The sequence below is a fragment of the Opisthorchis viverrini genome (genome assembly GCF_000715545.1).
Source record: "Opisthorchis viverrini unplaced genomic scaffold opera_v5_124, whole genome shotgun sequence".
Taxonomy (NCBI): Eukaryota; Metazoa; Platyhelminthes; class Trematoda; order Opisthorchiida; family Opisthorchiidae; genus Opisthorchis; species Opisthorchis viverrini.
In genome coordinates, this window is record NW_008751781.1 from 918,742 (window position 1) to 927,118 (window position 8,377).

Sequence of the window (8,377 nt, forward strand, 5' to 3'; positions counted from 1 at the left end):
ATGAATCGTCCTCAGCCTAACCGCACATTTTCTTCAAATATCATTGAACCATTTCAGAAGAAGCTCAGAGGCCTCTTTGATCGAAGGTTGAAGAAATAAAATTGCCTCAGTGATTTCAGCAGCCACTCGTGTAAAGTGCGGTTCTCGGTGAGATTTTCACAAATGTTCCAAGTGTCGTAGTGATTTATAATATACTGTCATATTCGGTTGAGATTTCATCCTGTTGGATAAGCCATTTTGTGCTGAAAAGCTGAGAACCAATGTGCAACTGTTTCATCCTTGGTGGAAATCATCAGCAGTTTGCAGCTCAGGAAACTCAGAGTTTCGAGCCCATATCATTACTGACAGTGGTTGAACACTAAACCGTTCAGTCAAGAGGGGCTAATCAGCGTGTGACTCGCCCTCACCAAGATAGAACCGTAAGGAAAACCACATCACGTAGTCACATATTGGCTGACTTCATAAAAAGTTTTACCATCCTGTGAAAGTGTTTTTGGAAGGTCAGCTTTGATATGTTGCCCCATTTGCAGCACTCAAACAGTTCGATACACCTGAACATCTGTCATCCTGGTACATAGAGGGATTTCGTAATGGTCAACCTGGTCATCTGAGGTAATACGATCGGGGATAAAAGCAACGGAGGCCGCAAGATGATGAGCCAGTCAAAGCCATGCCACGTATCATGAGCCGTGTGGTTGAATTTTGGCTGTCATTCACACTGCTGATTAATCACTTGCCTCCAAAAGATAATGTCCAGCTGGATTTCGCTTGACTTGATATCTAAATGCTAACTAGAGGGAAACTACTGAGAATCTGAATTTTCGGGTTCAAGAATTCTGGTCACAAATCACTTGAGCTTTCTGACTTCCCACCGCCACTTGTGCATTGTCTAAAACTTCTGGCCAGTTATTCTGGTGGAGTGCTAATAACATGCTCATTTCGCAAGTCAAACGCCCGAAGTTTAAATCCTGTGGCGGCAGAGGTATGCAGTGGTGATGTGCAGAGCTTCAGTCCTATAGTGTGCCGTCACCAGGATAACTGTGCCAGGACAGAAGGACGAGTTTTTAATCGAAGGTGATGTGGAGGTAAGAGTGGAACATGTGGAACATGTTTCCTCAGGTACTTAGTACTGTCGTCTGTTTGAACCAAGCCCGAAGAAGCAAGCACAAGAGAGACTTGATGGTTTAGCCGTTCCCAGGCTGTCGTCCAGCTGAATTCGACGTATAAAACCGTGAAGGGAGTTGCAACGTATGGTCTGTTCCCCCGAGAGAGATGGGAAACTTCATCGTCGCAGTGAAAACGGCTAACTTCTGGACTTATACCTGTAAATAATACCTGTTACTACTACTGAATAAAACTGGCTTATTTCAGGACCCTCCACTTTTATTCAACCATGTAATGCAAGAGGTTCCTTGTGAATAGCCAAGAGATATTGTTTCGGCCAAACCGGGATAAATTTCAGAATAAAATAGAAACGCCATCAAGCTACAAAAAGCACCTGGAAAAGTTTTAGCAACTTAGTGACACACGGGACTCTATCTGAATTCCGCAAGTCAGTAAAACATGATGCGCGTCAACTTTTCTTTTCTTGGTAAATACTGACTGTCTCTGGTTTGGTGATCTCATGTTGTGATTCCACTGGTAACATTCCTACCTAAGTTTGTTTCCTCAGTGTGCACATGATGGTATCTGGTTACACATTTAACTTGTGTAGGTGTAGAGCAAACAATAACTCAATGGTGACCAGTCTTGCAGTTTAACCAGGGTGTGCAATTCGACAGATGCATATCGATTTGGTTTTTACTCACCTGAGACCAAAGTGAATCTTGCGTTTATGATGCTCCCCAACTGAATGTGTTGCACAAAAGCCGCCTCATGTTTCAGTGGGTGCATTATTCAAAGTGTCAAGATTTAATTTTACAAAGAAAACTACTTATACGGTTTTCGAAAACTCTTAACCAGTCTGCTCTCTGTTTTGCCCTTCTCGGAACCCATTGGGTAGGCTCATCATAGGAATTTTTGTCAACCTTAGGTTCCACTTGAACTTAAATTGCACGACCATATTTATAAACGTATCAATATTACTTTCAAAAGAGACTCGTCTGAAACCCAAGAAAGATGAAAGCGGTCGTAGGCAATCGAAGAGCTTTCAGCAACCTTCAGAGTAGTTTGCTTTTTAGGTATGAGATAACTGTGCCTACTGGACGGCAAGCCGATATCCAGTGGAGCTAAAAGTTAATAAGAACGTTTTCATGTGTGTGCTGCTCTGAGGCAGAGTGCAGGTTGATACGCCGCTGAGTCAAATTTAGTGCAACAAGGCAACTCCCCGACAAAGTTACCTAACTTTTAGTGTGATATGTTTTAAAAAACATGTTTCAAGAAAAAGTTGGCGAAAATTCGCAAGATTCAAGCTATGAAGAAAATGCAACTGATCAGAGACTTTACTCTTACGTCAGCCTCTTACATCAATAAATATGGCGAGTCCACACCAGAAGGGGCGAACCACTCTACCAGAGTTTTGCTATTATCCATATCCAATGGCCATGCCGGGTTTTGAACTCCGGATATTTGATATTCTCGATCATCACGCACTTGTGGCATCCTAATTGTCACTTCTAAACAGACAAATATGTTCACACTTGAGCAGTGTGGTAGGTTGGTACAAATTACCGCCTTCATTGACAGCTAACCTCGGGGTCCATGTTTTCTCCATATGCTGTTGTCAGCACTCCATTCTCTGTATGATCGAGTGTTTTTATGCCATACGAATTCTAGAGTTCACATGATTACCTTGCCTGTCAGAAGTCCACACATAGTGTCTCCACAATAGTTCATTTTATTTTTTAGGATGTAAAGTAGTTCCCTCTCTTGATCTCAGCAGAAATAGTTAACAGAGCCGCATTTATTGCCTTTCCAGTATGCGTGTTATATCACACCATATTATCGGAAATCTGGTGCTGTTGTAACCTTTAATAATACAGAAATCAGTTTTGTTAGCGGTGAATCTCGTGCCTCGGGAAAGTGGTTAAGCATCAGCAACTAGAATGTATCCAATCCATGTGTTTTGCAAAATTATAGATTTATAAGAAACTTCAGCGGCTCTAGTAGTTCGTAACCCAGTTCTTTTACTGTTCAGATGACGCAGAGTAACAGACAAATGGCTCGGAAAAAAACTGGACTGGGAACGCTAACACAATAAGGTCCCATGGAAACGATACGGAGGTGGTCTAGTTCAGGTTCAGATTACTGAAAAATACTATTTACCCTGTATTCATAATTCCAGTGCAAAGTGACCACTATTTGAGCTGCACTGGCATCGACGTTTGACTTTATAGGTTACAAGTGTTTACTTTCAAATTTAGATGTTCTATCTCTTTCAAATAATTTTGTAACTCATTTTGAACGCACTGGCTAACGATTGTTGGAGAGTATCCCTTGGCCGTCGACTGCTTAAGGCTTTCGGCTTTAAAGAGGCAAAAAACAATATGGTTGTGTGACAGTGTAAAACTTTTCTCTAAGAGGGTTTCTTGACGTGGCTTTGGTGTACCCAAGACAGGATATTGCAATCCAGATATGTTTTTCCGATGTTTTAAATTATCTGTGCAAACGCATAGGCATGGGCACGCGCCCATTCCGTCGCTAGCCAGTACATGCATTCTTGCTGAAGATGACGCCGCAATCCATAAGCTAGTAGGTGCCATATGAAGAACAGTTACCAATTTATGCATTTCACCAACAGTCAAGCGCAAATGGTATGCCGTATCACCATAACATATCAGCATTTTCCACAGTGGCCTGAAATCTACTAAGAATGTAGGTATAATGGTTTCTGTAGATACTCTTACTTCTTCTGGCTGATTATGAGTTGGATTTAGTTACATTCTTGTCGGATAGCGTCAACATGCAGTTGTATTTAAGCTAATTATGCAGCCACGACGAATAAATGTAGTATCTTTTTGCCGCTGACAAACAAAATACATGATGACTGGTGGACGAATTGATGTCCATAAAAGATATTACTGACACTGGTAGGATGCCGCCTCTTACCGCAATTACTGGTAGCTTAGCATCACCTATCCTTCAAAATCCTACCATGAAATGATTAAAATTGCGCTCATAGTGTGCAGTCACGTGCTATACTGAAAACAATGCAAATAACATAAAGTTGGCTATCTGTGACCAGAACTTGCCTGCGTTCTTCACAACCAATCACAATATTTGTCTCCCAGAGCCAAGATATGACAAAATCGTACTGGAACTCAACGTGAAAATCTTCTTTTAACCTGAAACCTAGCAGCAAGCTCTAGACTCCCTTCTTCAAAATTCTTAAGACCATCGGTGTGCGACTTTCCGGATTACAATATAATGCATTTCATCAAGCTTGGTAAAAATGACAGCTGCCACATTCCAGTGGCAAACTAAAAACCCTGTACACAGAGACACAGCAAAAAGTGCAACTGTTTTTTTGTTAATTCCACTGAAAAGTTGATAAGGGCCTTTTTAAAACAAATCTTTACACAAGCCCAGTCATTGTTTTAGTCGTCCGCTCTACAAACAAGTCACAGTGACAATCAAAATAAATAGGGTTTAGTACTGAGTAGAGGCTGGAGAGGGGATGAATTTAGACTGAAAATAGTCTATAACTTATTTTTTTCATCAATATGAGTTGGACTGAAGAAGGCAACAATTACTTCGGCCGTGCACTTACTAATGAGTTTCGTTGCACGCGATGCTAAAATGAGCCAGGGGTTTCTCTGTTTGCTTCATCTTTGATTCTCTAAGACCGTACCACTTAGAATCTTAGTTAGACCAGTAATACAGCCTTAAGCAGGTGTGCAGTTTGCGAACCAACCCCCAAAGACTATGGTGTTTGTGACTACCTTTCTCAAAATAATAGATCGCAGATAATGTGTAACTAGCCGTTCACAGGAAATGTACTATAGATACTTACATTCGTGAAAGACACTGAATAATAAATGGTGTGCGTCACTTATAAGAGATAAAAAACCGTAGAACTACACTTTGGGAAGCAATGGGACGGTGATATCAGTATCGGTTCCAAACTTCCGGTTTTTAAATATATCCCTAATGTTATTCAGGTGTTGAGCGCTCACCCATGACAGAATAAAATACCAAATTCTCTCATCAGCACCCTCTAAGCCACCCTGAGCCATTTCGTTGTCACCCTAGTTTCTTCTCAATCTAAGAGATATGAGTACCCTGTCAACAGTGCCTGGTTTCTCCCAATTTCGGAGTAAGAGATCTGGGTGTATAAATCACTGCGTCGCTTTCAACCGACTGCATCATAACAAAGTTGTTGGGTACCTTAAGCATTACTCAGCATGACCTTCAAATTCTACGGCTATAGAAGTTTATATGTTGCTTGAACTTCTTGATTGCGCGACTTGTTTCCAGCCTTGTTCTCATAACCTAAAGAAGCTCACCAAAGCTGCCTTCGAACAGTGTAGGTTGTAATCGTTCTGTTGGCTTTTCGCCTATCAAATACGAAGGGCCGACGATTTTCGAGACTTGTGTAATGTCGTTTGCGTAGCCTGTGAGTTTGAGATTTATTGTTACTACGTGGTTAGTCATTAAAAATAGCGGTGCGTCTATTGGCACAGACGGTGATCCGAGTGTCTACTATGATTTTAACTGCTGTAGCTTCCTCGAGGTTCGAAAAAGAGGCAATAAGGATTAATTTTAAGAGCATAGAATTTTAGTATTTTCATGCTGTCTTTCCAGAACTTGATATTTATACACAGTGATATTTCATCCACTTGCTTTTCCTATCTAGCTGCTCAGCCATTCATATTGTCGCTTCTAAAACACTTCCTACTACTCGTTCTGCAGCGACGTCTTTGACCGCTACCGATGCCATCGAGTGCGGGTCTATATTTGTGGAACCTCAAAATCCAGAATGTCAGACCTACGTACAATAGTCCACTAACCGGTTTGTCGCCAGTAACACAAGCAACTTCTTCCCACATTAGACTGAAAAAAGTACTGCACAACTAAAATAGCTAATGTATTGAAAAGTCTATATAGGGACTGAGATTTGAGCGCCAAAATCGTTCTGATTTGTGACATACTTCGCATCCTTGTACGCTGATGGAAGTTCTTGTATCCCGTAGAAATCTTCAAACAAGTGGTTTCCCTGGATATGTTTAGTATGGCAAGATGACGGAGTGAAAAATCCATCTGTATATCCATACGATCTTCCTGATTACCGTTCGTTCACACGGAATAGGGGCTCATTTTTATAGTATTTCATGATGTTCGAGTTACGACATACTTCGATCCTTGTACGCTGATGGAAGTTCTTGTATCCCGTAGAAATCTTCAAACAAGTGGTTTCCCTGGATATGTTTAGTATGGCAAGATGACGGAGTGAAAAATCCATCTGTATATCCATACGATCTTCCTGATTACCGTTCGTTCACAGGGAATAGGGGCTCATTTTTATAGTATTTCATGGTGGTTGAGTTACTTCATGATGGTTGAGTTACGCCTTCCAAAGTACTTATATCGACATTCTTCAAAATGTTTCAGGACCACCTTCTAAGACAAACTAGGCCAGAGTGTCGTTCCAGTATACGTTGATAAGTCTCAAATGTCAACAGGTGCTAGGGAGCCTGTCTGTGTGCTGCGATTCGAGCTTCAAACCATCCGTATATTACTTGACGCTGAGATCAAGTGTGGAAGCTTCAGATATCCCTGTTGATTTGTCACTTCAAAGAAAAAACGGAGTTTTCTCGGCCGTTGTGATGACTTTAATCAACGGCGTTGCCAGAACCTGCACAGGTTTTGAATCCGACGTCGTGCCAAAAGTTTTATATGTCACGTTGCGAATGTTCCTCCGAACAACATAAAAAATTGAAGCTCATGTTTTGTTTCACTACCGAATGATCATAAGGCCCCAGATCGCACCCTGAAGTGTGATCTTCACCCGGAATTTGGGTCCAGCTCATAACCTGTGTGCCAACATCAGGCTTCCTTGACCGGCCAACATAATCAGAGAATGTCAGAAATCGGCAGTTTGTACTTTCGATAACGCCTTGCTCCACTATTCACATCAGCTCCAAGATGTTGTTTATTTCACTGAGTTTTTCAACACTCTCACAGCTACAGGTCGTCAGAAAACACTGACCACAATGAGACCAGATGGAGCGCCCAAAAACTGACACAAGCTTAAAGTTCCCATGGTGTTCATCTTGGGTTTGATATTTCCAGCTCGAAAGCGTGTGTATCCGTAAAATGGTGTTCCGGTGCCAGTTAATCTTTGAAAATCTTCGCAGTGCAAAATTGAACTCACTTTCAGCGTCAACAATTCCGAACACACACTAATCGCAAGCGAAAACTCCGTGCAAAAAACTCATCCGGAACATGCATATGTTTGGAGTAGGCATCTGTTGGCATACTGTGTGGGGAGGAACTCAAAATGATTCGGTAATCTTGTCAAGGAAGTTTGTCTGCGATCGAACATTGTTTCAAAGCCACCAAGAGCATTTTATTTTATCCGCTGTACCTTAAATGCTTACTAGGTGACTTTGGATCAACCAGCTTTTGTCATATTCCAAGATCATCTAAAATTATACTTTGACGTTGACATATGGTTGAACGGGGAACAGGAATTTGCCCATAATACCCAGTCTGAGATCTGGAATCTTAAATAATTCAGCAAAAATCCAGCTATAACTCTGGATTTTTATTTGACACTATCGACTGCGCCTTCCGGCTGGTGCTGTTACCACGACCTCGTAAACACTTTCTTGTTTAGCAAAAATTCAGCTATACCTCTGAATTTCATTTGACACTATCGACTGCTCCTTCCGACTAATGCTGTTACCACGACCTCGTAGAAACTTTCTTCTTAGTTCGTCAAATACAAACTGGATCTGCACGTTTAATACCTAATTTTCGACTGTATAGTTACATATAGTCGCTGAATGACGCTTTCGGTATCACTAATTTGTGTCAACAACACTCATCTCATGCATGTGGAGACAGTGTAAGTCGCCAGGGAACATTGTTTAAAAAACTTTACACCCTACGGAAATTTCCGAAAGGAGAGCGACTGGAACAAACACATAAAGACGCCGTTGCAGTGCATATAAACCAAATTAAATTTCTGAGTTATTAAATTCCTACGGAGCCTTTTATGAACTCCTCATAGGTCACGAAAATAAAGCATCGAAAATTTGTTGTAATAGTGATATTCGCTCCTTCCTCATTCAGTCACCACGATATCCCATATGCCTATCGAAATTTTGCCAAGGTCACATACGTTCCGGATTTGACGGATCTCACGGATTCACGGATTGATACACAGGATCGAGGCTTTTGCCCAAGTTTCCCGGGTCGGTTTTGTTCTTGTCGG